Source organism: Phycodurus eques, chromosome 5 (assembly GCF_024500275.1).
Source record: "Phycodurus eques isolate BA_2022a chromosome 5, UOR_Pequ_1.1, whole genome shotgun sequence".
Classification (NCBI taxonomy): Eukaryota; Metazoa; Chordata; class Actinopteri; order Syngnathiformes; family Syngnathidae; genus Phycodurus; species Phycodurus eques.
In genome coordinates, this window is record NC_084529.1 from 14,860,198 (window position 1) to 14,878,069 (window position 17,872).

Here is a 17,872-nt window from a genome sequence, read left to right on the forward strand (position 1 = left end):
ACTGAGTGTTTGATGGCACTATGTCTTTTGTGTACATTGCTCTCTAAACGTGTGTGTGTGTGCTCACGTTCTTGTGCGTGCGTGCGTGTGTGTGTGTGTGTGTGTGTGTGTGTTTGTTGAGCGGTGCAGTGTCAGCAGTATGTGCTCCCAAGTATTGACCCAGGCCTGTCCTCTACTCTGACTGGCTCTTGTCCCTTACTTGTCATTTCTCTCTCTCGCTCTCTCTCTCTGTCCCACACCTCTTTTTCTCTCTCATTTTCTCTCTCGCTCGCTCTCCTTCCCTCTTACACATACCTGTACATGCACGCGCACTCACACCGATACTCAAATGCAGTGGACTGAGTTACTCGTGGCATTATTTTTGTGCCCATGCAAGGAGTAATGTCCACACACACACACACGCACGCACGCACACACACACACACACACACACACACACACACACTCTAATACAGTGAAAGGAGTTTATCCTGGCATCGTTGTTGTGTCCATGTAAAGACAAATGTCAGCAGACTAAAGGTGGTTATGTCAACAGTTGTTCCGCACTAAGATTGGAAGACAAAAACACAGACACACACACACACTGAGTGCATTGTGTCAATGCAAAGAAAAATGTCCACACGTTAAAGCCACTAAGTCACACTGAGATAGAAAGACAAGAAACTCGACACGCTTACACACACACACACACACACACACACACTCACACTCACACTCACAGTCTCATGTGACAGAAAGATAAAGAACACCTAACCCTCAAATGCACCTTTTTGTTTGTTCCCGATATTCCCCATGTTTACATCCTATATTCCACCCATCACTATTAGCACCTTGTTTTCATCCATATTGGCCTCACCCGGGGGAATCGGGGAGAAACAATGCTTATTCATTCAAGTGTGAGGGGGTGTCGGCCCAAAAAACAAACCAAAAAAAAAAACTTTATTTAATATTCTTTTTCTTCTCATTTCATTTCATAATCCAATCAATCAGAGGAAAAACAGGCTGGCTCCTTTCCTGTCCTCCCCGAACCAACCAAGCATACATATTTACACCCGCACATGCAGAGCGCCACCTAAAATGAAATGTGGTGGTAGCGGGGACCCCTCTTGGGGTTTGGGGCACTCTATGTGTTATTGATTGCGTTGCTTTTGCATGTTGTGCTCAATCATGCATTTCATGCGTCTACCGTTGTCCTCTCCCACCTGGCCCATTAGATTAGGCTAATGCATTCCAGCATTGATTAGTCATTACACTTAGACCGGCTCAGGCAATCGCCTACCTGGTTTGATTCTACTTGACCCTTGGACCCCGGGACCCCGGAGTCTCGGTGCGGGGCTCTCGCATGTTTAGCAAACAACCGCTGGATTGAGACGGGTGCTCCACCTGTGTGAATGTCAATAGTGTTCTGGAGCTGTACGGGAGTCGATAGCGTTCTCGTGCGGCATTTTCTGCATCGCATGCAATGCAGAGCTATAGATTTGTATGATCAAACTCAGAAGCGGACATTGATCTCAAAATGTATCAGGAAACAAGCTTTGAGAGAAATATGGAAGCGTGAATCTGGGCTGTGCGGGGTTTCTCCGGGTATTCCAGCTTCCTCCCACATTCCCAAAAATGCATGTTTAACACATGCACACGCACACACACACACAATTACAAGTATGAAATGTACATAAAATACTACACGTATTATAATTTCTGCATACATGCATGTGCCTTTAAGAGGCGGGAAATTGTTTAGTGGCATGTGACATCGGCGAGTCTGTGTGTGAGTGTCTGGGCGTGAGCTGTGGCCGACAGCAGTGCCTGTGTGCGTGTGCTTGTGTTTTATTCTTCTCCTGGCATTCAATAAACCACTACAAAGTGAGTGTGGCTCTATATATATATATATATATATATATATATATATATATATATATATATATATAATATGGTATTTGCATACCAAGCATTTTTTTGGGAGGGGCGGGACGAAGCGGTAGATGGGGCTCGCATAATATTAAGTCGTTCACAAACGACTCACTCAAATAAGCAAATCTTTTGAGTGAATGCACTGAATGGAACTACTTTACGCATGTGATCCCCCACTTTTTTGACTGCCTTTTTTTCTGCTCCTTTTATCACATGTGTTTTCTCATTTTGTGTTTGTTGCACCGAGTGGTGTCTACCTGAGAATATGGTGGCTCTGTTAAGTCACATACAGAAAATGTCGGCTCTTTTGACTTATAGAAGAAGCTTAAATGGCCAAATAGCAGGAAGACCACACTCACACCTTCCAAAAATGGTTATTCATCAGGTTTACCTTGCAATATAGTGAACGTGGCCGAGAAATCATTGTTTGTCATACAATCCATAGTCAGGGTTTTATGAAATAAAATGCACACATACTAACCTTGCCCAACACACTCATAATACAAGCAGGAACAAATCTAAGTGAAGAGCAACATTCAGCGAAGCTTAATTTACGAGATAATGCCTTTTTCTCTGCTGTTTGTTTTCTTTCTTGCTCTGATTCGCTAGCTAACAGCCAATCAGAGTGATCAGTTGTCACTGTTGGCCAAAACCATTTTGAATATTGAATCTGGCGAAACTGCCCAACTGCTCATTCCTGCCGGCTGTGTGAGCCACACCTGAAAACTGCCCGGCGTTCAACAGCTCATTCATTGAAGTCATATTTAAGGGTTAATGTGTGCACATTTTTTATTTTCTTGAGCAGTAAAATGTGCCCCCTGAATACTGTGTCCCCCACTCCACAAGTGGTCCACAACTAATTACTCATGATAAGATGATCCCACAATTTTTGGGATGGTAGGCGACGACGCAACCACCTGAGCCTCAGCGCGCTGAAGAGCTGATGGCGCATCGTGTGATGAAGCATGCGCTTGTTGTCTCCAGAGTATTATGTGTGTGTATTTGTGTGTATGCGTGTGTCTGTCTGTGTGTGCGTGCGCGTGAGCGTGAGCAACAGCTCTCGTAGGCTGCCGAGCTCCATTGACGTATGCGATGCGCAGTGCAGAGAGCTGAGTGATGGCGATTGAATGTCCTTATTGGATATGAGCTGCCCACTCCGTGGGTCCGCATTAAGTTTGCAGCGGATAGGAAATTAACGATCGGATAATTTCATTGACGTTTGCACTATTGAGCATATAAACAAAATGTTCTTTTGAAGCATTGTGCCAGCGTCCTGCGGGGGGAGGATGCTGGGAGTGGTCCCAGTTGTGCTCAAGAAGGCATAAGTCCATGTTAAGTCCATAGCGTATCGGAAAAGACAGCGACGGGATCAATAGCGGCTCAGCGCCGGTGACACGCGTCCTCTTATTTTCCGTCACATTTCTGTTCTCTCGCGTCCGTCCCGCCACGCCACTGATGGATCGGATGTATTGCTGACATGATCATGAAGACGGAGTGGGATCAATCGAAGGGTGTGGGGGGTGGGGGTGGGGGGGGGGGGCACACTAGAGTCCGTTTTGCTTGTATTAGTTAAACCACTCGCAACTGAAGACGATGGTGAACTTGACAAAGGGAGTCTTTGCTTCTGTTAAAACGAACAAAACAAAAAAGCCGAGATTAGAGCACAGAACCTCGGAATATGCGAGGCAGAAGACTGTTCAGCTGTCACAATGCCGGCAAGGAGAAGAGAATAAAAGTGTGATCTTGATGACGTTTCCGATTATTGGCCCTCCGTCTGGCACGGGGGAAGATAACCGAACGCCACGTGGGTCAGTGCTCTTTATGGAAGCACACTTGTGAAATACGAACATCTCCCCCCTGCTTTTTCTTTCTCTGGTTTTCACTTCTATCCCCTCCTCCTCTCGCTCCTCTAATTGGAGACGCAGTAAAGGGATGCAGGGTCAGTGGTTCTTCAAGGTGAGCCCCAAAGCACGTTGCTTCTCTAGATGAGCGCTGCTGAATCTCAGCTCAAGTGGGGTACGCACATGCTGATTTTTAACATCCTAAATGTTTTTTTAAATGTGTGAGACCACACATGACAAAAAAAATCATCGCGTGTGCGTACTGCTCTTATCGTGTGTGGTGTACTCCACATGACCAAGACAGAACACCACACATAACCATATCTCAGCAGACAATCGGATGACAAACTCCAGCGAGCTTGCTAATTTGGTGTCGTTCCTTTTCGCGTCACAATCGCGAAGTCTGTGACGCAGTCCTACTTGGTGTTGACCATTCACAAGGATATTGCCAATGATTTGGAAATATCGTACAACCCCAATTCCAATGAAGTTGGGACGTTGTGTTAAACATAAATAAAAACAGAATACAATGATTTGCAAAACATGTTCAACCTATATTTAATTGAATACACTACAAAGACAAGATATTTAATGTTCAAATTGATAAACTTTATTGGTTTTATCAAATAATCATTAACTTAGAATTTTATGGCTGCAACACCTTCCAAAAAAGCTGGGACAGAGTCATGTTTACCACTGTGTTAGATCACCTTTTCTTTTAACAACATTCAATAAACGTTTGGGAACTGAGGACACTAATTGTTGAAGCTTTGTAGGTGGAATTCTTTCCCATTCTTGCTTGATGTACAGCTTCAGCTGTTCAACAGTCCGGGGTCTCCGTTGTTGTATTTTACACTTCATAATGCGCCACACATTTTCAATGGGAGACAGGTCTGGACTGCAGGCAGGCCAGTCGAGTACCCGCACTCTTTTACGACGAAGCCGCGCTGATGTAACACGTGCAGAATGTGGTTAAGCATTGTCTTGCTGAAATAAGCAGGGGTGTCCATGAAAAAGACATTGCTTGGATGGCAGCATATGTTTCTCCAAAACCTGTATGTACCTTTCAGCATTAATGGTGCCTTCACAGATGTGTAAGTTACCCATGCCATTGGCACTAACACAGCCCTATACCATCACAGATGCCATACAATTCTAAGTTAATGATTATTTGCTAAAAACAATAAAGTGTATCAGTTTGAAGATTAAATATATTGTCTTTGTAGTGTATTCAATTAAATATAGGTTGAACATGGTTTGCAAATCATTATATTCTGTTTTTTATTTATGTTTAAAACAACGTCCCAACTTCATTGGAATTGGAATTGAAATTTACGATTGTCGGCCCGACCACTGTCCAAGAAGATTGGGTAGGAATAAATCACAACTCACACCACAGGATAATCACTCATGATAATCTTTCAGAGGCATCCAACAATTGGGCCTTTGTTGACTTTAATTGTAAATATTAATCAGGTTTAGCATTTATGATTATTTTTGCCAAACCATTTTTTGATTGGATCAGTGAGGTAAAATCAATCTTAACACACCCCACACCAAAGTATAATCATTCATGATAATCTTTCAGAGGCCTCCAATCATTGGGGCTTTGCTGACTATGAAGTTAAATTTTAAGCAGGTTTAGCATTGATGATTCTCGGCCCCGATCGTTTTTTTTTTTTTTTTTTTTTTCAGATCAGGGAGGAAAAATCACTCAAAACATACCACAAGATAATCGCTCAGGATAATCAATAGAGATAATCTTTTGCTGAGTTTGATTGCAAGGCTGAGAAAATGTTGAAATTTGGACCGATTGTCGATTGATAACAGGATTTAATTAGTTATGCAATTATTAAAACACACTGTCATGTATTTGATTTGCATTTTAACCAAGAACCTTTTAAGTCCTCTCTTTGATCACTATAAAGTTATATGTACTGTAAATTAAATGGCATTTCTTACTCACTTACAAGTTATTTACTCATGTCCTTGCACCGTGGAGGAGGTTACACTTTGGGTGAATAAGCCAAGTCGCTCCACAGCCCAAATCCTGCCAAGACCTCATGAGGCACGAGAAGCTGTGGAGAACTTGGCGAATATGGCGTGACTCAAAAACAAACAAACAAACAAAAAACCTCCCAAAACCCAGTTTGGAGGAGATTATTCATCACAAAATAAAACAAAAAAAGAAAGTGTTTGGCTCAGCTGTCATCTCTGCTTGTGTTTTGTGCTTGTTGATGAGTCAGAGCTCTCTCCGTGTGTACCACCTTTGGCCAGTAGGGGTCATTGTAGTTCAACTTGACTTTGTGAGAGAAACGGGTGCTAAAGGCTTTGGAGTTATTTGTTGATTTCTTCTCACAAAGACCCTCAACTGTTAAATGTGAAAATTGCACATTGAGTACTAACGAGTACCGTGAACGTGCATAGCATTAAGAACACCTGCACAATCTAAGTGAATCCTAAAATAACAACGTAATAAATGTATAATATTGTGGTTGTAGTTTAAAATGGTGTACAACTGCACTGAGAGGTGTATGCAGTATTTTATAATATTAGATTGTGAATGTGTACTTAATATTGTGAGCAGTGAGTGCATATGCATATGGTATGCACCTGAATACCATTTTTCACATAATTGTAAGCAGGGTTTCCTTTCATTGCTACAACAAAAGTACCTAAAGTGGACTACAGTATATGTCGAACTGCACTATGGTGATTGAACAGCATGCCTCCCTGTTCTATTATCCCTAATTGATTTAGCACTCCAGATGGCAATTTGACGGCCACGTTCAAGAGTTGCACCTCGAACGCCTGAAGGTATCGGAAGAAGTTAATGCTACATCTTCTTGCGCTGAGTAGATACATTGTAGTAAATTGGAAAAACTCTAGTAAATTCCAGCATACAGTAGCTTGCATTACAGAGTTATAGGGGTTAGATATGTTGTCATAAGTTCATTATTACAAAAAAAAAAAAAAAAAAAAAAAGCCAACACACAAAATATAGCACTTCACCACTAATTAGACAAATTTTGTACAAAATCCCACTAAATTGTTTAGCAACAAGGACATTTTTCGGGTGTTGGTTGCCACCAAACTACAATGAGGTTAGACATGAGAAAAAAAAACATACATCAAACTTCCAAAATGTGTCAGTTAACCACTAATTATCTTATGTTTTTGTATGAAATCCTTCTAAATTGTGTGAAACATCTTGCTCTTTTGTGGTTGTTGGTTGCCTTCAGAGGCCTCAGAAGACATTTTAACATAAATTCATCATGAAAACAAACTTCCCAAATGCCCCCAGACACAGTTGGAGATGTTCTATATTATTTTATTGAATGTAAGAATTTTGCATGAATATTAGCATTTTTAATTGTTTTTATTATTATTATTTTTTTTTTAAACATTTAAAAAATTATTTTTTTTTTTTTTACTAATGCCACAATTTACTTTAGGTACTCACTTATAATATACACTGGCGTAGATAGTTAGATAGATAGTTAGATAGATAGATAAGAAATTCCAGCTTCCAGTAATTTGCTTCACAAAAGAGAATACAAACATAAAGACATAGATAAAAATACTAAACTCTAAAAACGCAGATTGAAGGTACAAACAAAAATACGACTAAATCCAAATTCCGAGTCTCTCTCTACGAGTCTTTGAAAGTTTCTGTGGCGGTGACCGTGTTCCGAGCTGGCCGGCCACTGACAAGTTGTAAAGTCGTACGTCCAAGGGGGACAAAAGGCTTTTTGAGACTGTGGTTGTGTTTTGTCCACGGATGAAAGTCACATGTGGCACAGCCATAAATGCCGTTTAGCGTCTCCTCCTCTTCTGCACCGTTTAGTCGTCTGCGTGCCACCTGTGCCGCCGACCTCCAGAGGATGAATATTAGATGAAGCAGCAGCCGATAGCAGAGTTCAGGACAGCAACGATTTGAAATGCAGCACGCCCGCCATTAACAGTATATCTGGAAATAGACGGAGGATTTTCCATAGATCATTAATGACGGAAAATCTATCCCTCTTTCCCTTCCACCGTCCCTCCATATATATCTTTCCCCCTCCCTACTCTGCTTTTCCACCTTTACTGTATTTCACTTTCATGTCCTCCTTTTTTATTTCTGCACATTTTCGTCCGGCCAGCTGCTTCCTCCCGCAAATACGGCAGATATTTGAACACGGGCGCTAATTTCTGTTTAGTACTTAATCCACGTCCCCTCCTCCCATATTCCTTGTTATTCTAGTTTAGTGCTGTCATCAAGCAGGGCTTGCCAATAAAGTTTATTGTACGGAGCTAAGTGTCAATATCACACGCACACCCGGGGCAGAGAGGTCCCTTTAATTAGAATAGGGGAGAGGGAAGCTGTGCACGTGGGGGCCACGCACGCCTTTCTCACTCTGTGCGTGTGTACGATGTTTACAGTAAACCCCGGCTACTCATTTGGTCTTTAGAATTGCCTATATTACTGGTTTGAGCCGTAAAACACACAGCAAATTGTTACCAAAATGTTTCAATGTCATTTCAAACTCATCTTGCAACATTACACTTAAAGTAGAACAACATTACACTTAAAGTAGAACAACTTGAATAAAAAATGGCTCACGGATTATTTGATTTGGAACAAATCCACATGAAGTGCACGTGAACATGCACATGAGGCGAAGACTCTCTGTAGCTTCCACTAACAACCCAGGCTAAACTTGGATCGTCTCCGTCATACAACGATTTTAGTTTGTCATTGGAGATGTATCACCAAATGCGCGCAACTCTACGGTCACTCTTGCCTGCATGCTGTAAAAACCCATTAAAAACGATTGTTTAAAAAATCCGTGATATAGCAGGGTCACAAACGATGAATCGCGATAAAGCTGGGGTTAGTTGTACTGTACACGCATGTACCGTCGGTTTTAAGCATCAACAATTGTGAATGCCGCTCCACTCAATATGAAGTTCATAATCGGACCTGCGTAAAAAAAAAAAAAAAAAAAAAAAAAAAAACACCCACTACTTTTATGGGAAAATCAATGCTTGCTTTACATGACTGTAGAGGCACGAGGTTTGGAATCCTGATAAACAATAATCCAAGCCATATGAAGTATTGATTGGGTTCGCGCGGTCTCTGTGCGGCTTTTGATGCAAGAGGACGACTTTAAAGGTCTTTATGAAGATGTCGTGAGCTGACATGAGGAAATTTCTAACACAAATTGTTTGGATTTCAATTGTTTTCCCATAGGAAGTAATGAAAACAGGTGACACTGTTGACCACATGAACCTTCGTTTCTGGTTTTAGTTTGACACCTATGCACTAGATTAACTTGATAGTAGAGGTTGAACAATTCATTGATTAATCAACAACTAATCCATTATTAAGTTAATTGACAACTATTTTGATAATTGAGTGATTGTTTAGAGACAAACTTAAAATTGTTTCGGCCTCTTTATATTCTCAGATTTCTGGAGTCCTCCATGAAAGCAGACTGATTATGTTTGGGTTTAATCAAAATAAGACTTTCGCAAACATCTGCTTTTCGTTTGGAAAACAATAAGCAACATTTTTGCCCATTTTCTGATATGTTACACACCAAACTAGTAACTGAATCATAACTTATGTTTGTGCATTTTCTGCACTGTCAGTTTGAAATAATTTCCTGTTTTTGAATAAATCGATGAACATTTTAAAAATGTTTTTTTAATCCGATTCATTGATTATTTCGAAAGAATTCTTGACAGATTTGTCAATTATTACTATTTTTTTTATTTGCAATAATGGACTTCATCAACTGTTCAGGCCGCTCCTTTTTATTGGAATATGTGTCCAAAAAAGCCAAAGAAAAAGAAAGACATGCAGACGGAGCCTCCTTGGAATTTGATAATGACTGAGTTGACTCCATTTAGTTCCCCCCCCCCCCCCCCACACACATTTTAATCCCTAACAAACCCTCTCTGTTCTCCTTTGAGTCCACTCCCAGTACAAATATCCTGCTTTAGTTTGTACAATCGCACAACACAGATAATAATTTTATGCAAGATGATTCAAGAAAAAAAAAACATAAATCATAAAGAATGGGAAACACCTCCCACTCCTAAACACCAAAGTCCTGCGGTGGTGCGGCTCCAATCTAATAGTAAAACACAAAACCATTTCCCATTACAATGTAAAGAGATTAAAGAGAGATTAAATGTCGGTGCGCGGGAGCCGGGCCAACGGCGGCCACCGATAACCGCGGTGGGGAAAGGGGAGGGGAGGGGTAGAGGGTGCGAGGAGGGAGAACAGATGGGGGAGTAATTTGCGTAGGCTGTGGTAGATGGAGGAAACATGGCGTGCGTGCGTGTCGCCGCTGAGCGACGCCGCCGTTCTGAAAGAAATCAATTTGGGGCGGGATGGGAATGGCGCGCATACAATAATTGAATATTACTGCTTTCTATCTGCTTGGCATGCGCGGCCGACGCGGTGCTGGAGGGAAGCGGGACGAGACGGGGGCGAAGGCCAAATTTGAAGAGGTGAAAGAAGGATGTTCAGATAATATGATGATCCTCCAAATAATCTCTTCAAATTGGAGAAGTGGAAGTGTGTTAAGACAATCCAATTTGAGCTTTTTCAGCCCTTCTGATCTAAGTCAGCAAAGGCCAGACTGTTGGATGTCTCTGAAAGATTATCCTCAACGATTATCCTGTGGTGTGGGGTGTGTTGAGTGATTATTATTGTTTTTTTTCCCCCCCTCCGCCATCTTTTCCAGAAACAGTCGAGGCCGATATTCGTACATTTAATGTTAAACCTGTTCAGTATTTTTGATCGCAAATCCTTCAGTGAGGTATACACACACCAACAACGGGGCCTAATTTGAGCATTCACCTAATCACAAACCCTCGCACACATTCAGTAGTAACAATCGGGTCAGTTTTGAGTATCATCCCTCTCTTAAAGATCATGCTGAGTGATTATCATGCGTGTCATCTGAAATAAGAGTGTTTTTTTCCCCCCCTCCATGATCTGCTCAAAAAATGTCAAAGCCAACAATCGTAAAAGTGAAATCTGTTCAATAATTACAATCGCAAATTTGGTTTTCACACACACTGACAATCGTGGCAAATGTAAGCATTTCTACCTCCCATGCAATCAAAGTGGGCAAATGCCAAATTGTCGGGTGTCTCTTAGAGATTATCCAAGTGATTATCTTGTGTGGGCTTTATTAAAAGTAATTTATTTCCCCTTAACCCATCAAAATCAGGAAAGGCCTAATTTTCGGGTGCCTCTTAAAGATTATACTTTGTGATTATCCCTTGGTTTGGGGCCTCCCCGATCTGCTTGGAAAATGGTCAGGCCTGAGAATGGTAAATCTTAATTAAACCTTAACCAGTGCAAATCCTTACATACCAACAATGGGCCAAATTTAAGCATTTTACCTCCCTTGCAATGCAAGTCAGCTAAGGCCGATTGTCAACTGTCAGATGGGTTAAGACGGTGGAAATTGGTATGTGTCGTACCCCCCATCTCCATCTTTGCATCGGGATCACGACCCATCAAACCCGTCAGTCGTGTCCGGGGCCGCATGGCGTGATCAATAATCACAACTGTTAATCGATACACTTTTAAATGAGCATCGACCCCGCTTGCAAGGTTAGCCTCGTTGATTGGTTTGCATTAGGCTAAGTAACGCAATCAACTCATGATGAGAAGCATTTCCTCACCATTTTAGGGTTACAGTCTGCTTCTTTGGATAACAACGCAGTGCAGTGTTGATGCAAGTAATGTATGCATTCAAGATGGCATATCTTTGGATACACACTGTTACGAATGTTAGCTTGGTTACGGTCGTTGCTGTACCTAAGGTGTTTAATTCTACTCCACAGTCTCCACTTTTCTGCAGCGGTCCTCTGTTTACGCTTAAATAAAACGTGGGAGTGAGCCAAGTGAGCTGAGCTGTGCTGTGTAGTGGAAAAATGGCATTAGAATGTTGGACTACAATAATAACAAAAAGTAAATAAATTAGTTAATTCAAGTGAGAATTGAATTGGATTTCATACAATAAGTTACGGTGGGTGGAAAAAGTATATGAACCCTTCGGAATAAAGGATAAAGAAACAGAGTCTGTTGAAAGTAATAATACACAAACAATTATGTTTTCATATTTGTATTGAAAATAACATAGAAACATTCACAAGACAAGCAGGATAAAGTAAGTGAACCATAACCTCAAGCAAATGTTTCCTGCTGTTGCCGATCAGTATGAACTGTTGTGGTTCAGCAAGATTCCTGGGATGTCTGGTGTGAATAGTGTGAATTGAGGTCAGGTCACAGCATCTGAATTGCCTAGAGGTCAGTATTATATATATACTTATCTATAAAGCTGGAAAAGGTTCCCAAAGTATCTCTAAAAGTCATCAGTCCACGGTTAGACAAATTTTCCATAAATGGAGAAACTTCAGCACTGTTGCTTCTCTTCCAAGGAGTGGCCATCCTATAAAGATGACTGCAAGAGGACAGCACAGAATGCTCAATGAGGTAAAAAAGAACCCTACAGTGTCAACTGAAGAAATCAGTGGTACATGCCAACATCTCTGTTGACAAAACTATCATACGTAAAACATTAAACAAGAATGCCGTTCGTGGGAGAACATCAAGGAGGAAGCCGTTGCTGTGTAAAAAAACATTATTGCATGTTTGAAGTTTGCTAAAGAGCTCTTGGATGTTCAACAGCCCTACTGGAAAATATTCTGTGAACAGATGAAAGCAAAGTTGAATTGTTTGGGAGGAACACACAACGCCATGTGTGGAGGTAAAATGGCACAGCACACCAACATCAAAAGCTTATCCCAACTGTGAAGCATGGTGGAGGGAGCATCATGGTATGGGCGTCCTTATCTACCTCAGGGCCTGCGCAGCTTGCCATCATCAATGAAAAAATGAAATCACAAGTTTATTAAGATATTTTGCAGATGAACTCGGAGGCCATCTGTCTAACAGTTGAAGCTCAAACGAGGATGGGTGTTGCAACAGGACAATGATCCAAAACACAAAAGCAAATCAACAACAGAATGGCTTCAGAAGAAGAAAATGCGTATTCTGGAGTGGCCCAGTCAAAGTCCTGACCTGAACACGACTGAGATGCTGGGGCATGAGGTTATTGCTGGCAAAGGGTCAAGGGTCAACCAGTTACTACATTTGAGGGTTCACTTACTTTTTCCTCCCTGTCCTGTAAATGTTTATTTTCAATAAAAATATGAAAATATATAATTGTTTGTGTTTTATTAGTTTAAGCGTCTTTTTGTTATTCTTGCGATTTAGATGATCAGAGCCCATTCTATAACCAATTTATGCAGAAATGTAAGAAACTCCAAAGGGTTCGCACACTTTTTCTTCCCACTGTGTGAAATGTAAATCTTCACCTATGAACAAATACCAGAAACTTTTCCCATCACTGTGCTGACAATTAGCTCCGAACTGATTAAATCAAAGCTAATTCAATCTTAAATTGGCGCCTCAGTTCCACTTGACTCCTCAGTACAAACTCTCATTAATTCTTTGCCATGATATTAGTCAACGCCGTTAACACTATCATTTAATCATCTCTTGAAGGTAATCATCAGCCGTATATCAGGACAGGTGATCAAGGAAACATTTAATTAGGATAATTACTAATTAATCCACTGAAGGGCCTCCCCTCTCGCTTTTTATTCGCACTGTTTGTGTGCAGACGAGTGTCTGTCCGCGGGTGCGTGGCTTTACGTGAATGCGTGTGCGTGTTGTGTTTGCGCACACGACCTCATCCTGGTAATATTCGTCACTGTCTAATTTAGTGTAGCGAGGTTGCAGTAGCAGGCTGCGATCCCGCTGCATTTGTCTCCATTTCTTAATGGTATTTCAACAGCTCCTAGACCAGCGGCCGTTTCTCATTTTAATGACCGGAGGAAAGAATGTCTGTATCTTCTCTATATAGCTGTGTGTGTGTGTGTGTGTGTGTGTGTGTGTGTGTGTGTGTGTGTGTGTGTGTGTGTGTGCGTGTGCATGTTTGTAAGATGCAAAGATGGATGGTTCGGAGGGCCTACCTGAGCTTGTGTTTTGAAAATACAAAAGCACATTAATGATATTTCCATGATTGATGTTGTATGTCTGGTGGCCACTGAAGTGACAACTGTTCTACTGGTTGATGGTTGTCTCTTTGAACACACACACATACACACAGACACGGTCCGTACAATATGTGACAATGACAAGAGGGGCTTTCACTCAATCTGAATGCGAGTCGAGAGGGACGAGAGTGGAAAAGAAGGTATTGGTCTCCATCTTTTGCTCCCTTTCTGCATCTTCCCCACTTTTGACCTCGTGATTCCACGCACGGACTGTTCAAGCCAGGGCTTCTCAAAACTTAAAACTTCTCAAACCTTCATCTTTCCAAACTCTTTCTCAAAGGTCTTCATAGAGCCATGAGTGTCGCAATCAATAAAACGAACTGACTAAGTATGCGGAAATTAATCTGCACACGCTTACCTTCGGGGCTGACCAGTTCCTTCTGCACTGAAGCATGACAGCGATCCATTTTTGAAACAAAACAGTCTACACCTATTTTCACTCGTTATGGCTAAAAAAACAAAAAAAAAAACATCCCAGACTTTGAATCTTGAGGCGACATAACTGCGCACGGCTCCCGCAGAGTGAGGGAAGAGGTGGAGTTTTACGTTTGTCAGAGAGTTGAAATTTTGAAAACTTTAAATAGGTTTATAATGCATAAAAAAATTGGTTTATGATGCATAAAAAATAACAGACGAGGAAGGGACGTACCAATAGTATGGATTCTTGAAACTCATAAATTCTTGGCATTTGGCTCGGGGTTCTTTATGGCCATTATTGGTGTCGGACCTGTGGGCTGGGGAGCGGTGTGTGCGGGGGTGGCCCCGTTGACTTGGTACTCATTGGTTGGTGTTTCGGCTGGGGGTTGGATGTAGCGTTGTTGAGGTGGTAATTTGGGGCTGTTTCATCATGTCGTGTGGTTTGTATGTGCGGATTCCTGTTTTGGGCTTGTGGCCTTGTGGGTTGGGCGCCGGGACTCGGCATTTTGGTGCGGGGGGTGGCTTCGCACAGGCATTGGTGATTTTAAATTTTATTTATTTATTTTTAATGTATTTATTTAGGCGACACGGTGGCCGACTGGTTAGAGCGTCTGCCTCACAGTTCTGAGGACCGGGGTTAAATCCCCGGCCCCGCCTGTGTGGAGTTTACATGTTCTCCCCGTGCCTGCGTTGGTTTTCTCCGGGCACTCCGGTTTCCTCCCACATCCCAAAAACATGCTTGGTAGGTTAATTGACGACTCTAAATTGCCCGTAGGTGTGAATGTGAGTGCGAATGGTTGTTTGTTTGTGTGTGCCCTGCGATTGGCTGGCAACCAGTTCAGGGTGTACCCCGCCTCCTGCCTGGTGGGTGGTCTGTGGCGTCCCCTCGGTTGGGTCTAAATGATAGACTTTAATTACTTGTGCTTGGATTGCTAATAACAACACAGGTTATACTAACATATCAATTTACAGGTTCTTACAGGCGTATAGACAATAAAAAGGAATCGCACCGCGCCACTCGCCAGTAACACTGCCTTGCTCAATTTCCCACATCCTGTCCTGTCCTTCTCTGTCCTCTCTTATCTGGTTCTCTTGGTTAGTTATTGCATGTCTTCACCGGGTGCTCCCCCCGCCCCTTACAATTAACTGTTGTAATGTTACTTACGTTCAAATATCAAGACTGTCTCACTATTGTTTTGCTGTGGTTTTCACCCCTAGTCCCCTTGTCCACTCTGTCCCTCTGTCTGTTCCCCCCAAAACCCTTTTCTGTCCGGCTGCATTTTCAATAAACATAAGAAGAATTAAAAATTTTAAAATAAACAGAGGGAGTATTTCTAACTCCTCTGTTGTACAGCAAAACTGTTCCAGCACAAGGCATACAGAGCCACCATTCTGAAAGGCCATGCAACAGAACAGGCAGGTTGGTTTTATATATATATATATATATATATATATATATATATATATATATATATATATATATATATTTATATATATATATATATTTATATATTATATTATTATTTATATATTATATATATATTTCCTTTATATATATATATATATAAACCAGGCATAAACCTTGAATTTCCTTTATATATATATATATATATATATATATATATATTTATATTTATATATATATATATATTTATATATTATATTATTATTTATATATTATATATATATTTCCTTTATATATATATATATATATATATATACATATATATATATATATATATATATGTATATATATATATATAAAGGAAATTCAAGGTTTATGCCTGATAACCACGGTTTAAACATAATGACCGCATGTAACCCAAAATTAGATTTAAAAAGTTGACTTTTTTTGGAAAAAATATGTAATGTTATGAAAACAAATAATTTTCTTTGAGGAAAACATTTCTACCGTTGAAAGTAAACTATGTAGTATGAGAGTAAAGTATAAAAAGTTTTACAAGAATGAAGACATATTTTGTTGAGATAATAAGTCATAATCGTATGAGAATAAAGTAATATTTTATTGAGAGACACAGTCATCGTATTATTAATATATTAAAGTTTAATGATGAAAGAAAATTGTATCTTAAGTGAATTTCAACATTATTCTCGCAATTTTCTTTCTATAATAGGGACTATATTCTCTACAAAATACACCTTTTGTTCTAAAAAAAAAAGAATTTTATTCCTGTATTAATACGACTTTTGTTGTAAAACAAAAGCCAAAAACGACTTTATTTAGGTTCGGATGTCTGATTTGTGTGATGTCACAATCATATCGGAGCTTTTATTTGGTCCAAAGCTAACGTAGGGAGTAGCAATTGATTTATTTTGTTTGTTTTATTGGCACTCATGTCCCGATATGTAGGCATGCACATTTTGTTTTGAAATAACAAAAGATGATATTTGCGGACCTCAATTTGAGAACGGCTGATTGAAACAATTCCTCTTGTCACCTCCTACTCTCTCGCTCTTTTTCTTTTCTTTTTTCCCCCCGCACCTCCCCTCCTGGAATGCTTCATGTTTGACTATTAGCTGACATGCACACAGGGAGCATCGCTCATCTTCCCAATTTCTCCTCTGCCTAGCTGTCCCCCCCCTTCCCTCCCTCTCGCGTCTTTCTCCTGCCCCATGTATAACTATTAGCAGACATGCTCTCAGGGAGTCTGATGAATATTTTAGCAGCCGTAGGGAGGGGCTGCGATGCTCCTCTGCAGCTTCCAGCACAGTTAATGGAGAGTCCGTGTATGTTTGTGTTTGTGTATGTTGGCCTCGTGCACTTAACCTTAGCAAGCATTGTCTGCCTTTAGACCCCAATTTTTTTTTTATTTATTGTTGGAGTAATTTTGAATTAACAGCTGATTTTCCATACGTGTGGGTGAAAATGAAATCATTTTCACATCCAAACTTTGGTATAGCTGATGAAATTATTTTGGAGGGCCGCTGTCTTAACTTCTAACAAAGCCGCAGTGTGTGTTGTATGTTGTTGTATGTGTGCATTTGGACGGACTGTGATGGCGCACAATTCTACTCATTTACATAATACCGCACCCCACACCGACATCCTCCCGCCATGACTTGGCAGCAAGGCTGGGTGAAGATACTGTTTGATCACATCAAAGCCAAAATTCAAGCAGACTTGCATCGGTCGTTGTACAGTACGATAACTTGCAACGTGAAATTTGGCTGCCATCTTTGTGGAATTTTCTAAAAAAAATACAAAACAAAAAACATGGACTAAAGATTTCAAAGCCCTCTAAAATCCTTCATAACAAATACATTCAGGAAAAACCATTCATGACTAAAGTACATGATCTCTTCTACTGCTCAGACTGCTCTTCTCACCCATAATGTTCCATTCTTTTTAAGTTGAATTTTTAGGGCAAGTGACGCCGTTTGAAACGTGACGGTAATTTTGGCGCGTCGACTTGGGAAAGCCGTCAGAATTTCGGCCCGTACGAGCCTATTGATGGACATTTTGGACTGAAATTTGTCAGCCAATCAGAGAAGGGCTTCCGTGAGTAGCAGACGAAACGAAAGGGTCGAGGAAACGTTGAGAATTCATC

At 40.8% G+C, this 17,872-nt stretch overlaps 1 protein-coding gene across 2 annotated transcripts in view; it reads left to right on the forward strand.

The window, feature by feature from the left end:
• The window catches only part of wwox (WW domain containing oxidoreductase), a 213,384-nt gene that overhangs the window by 93,317 nt on the left and 102,195 nt on the right, over positions 1-17,872 (forward strand). The window lies entirely within an intron of this gene.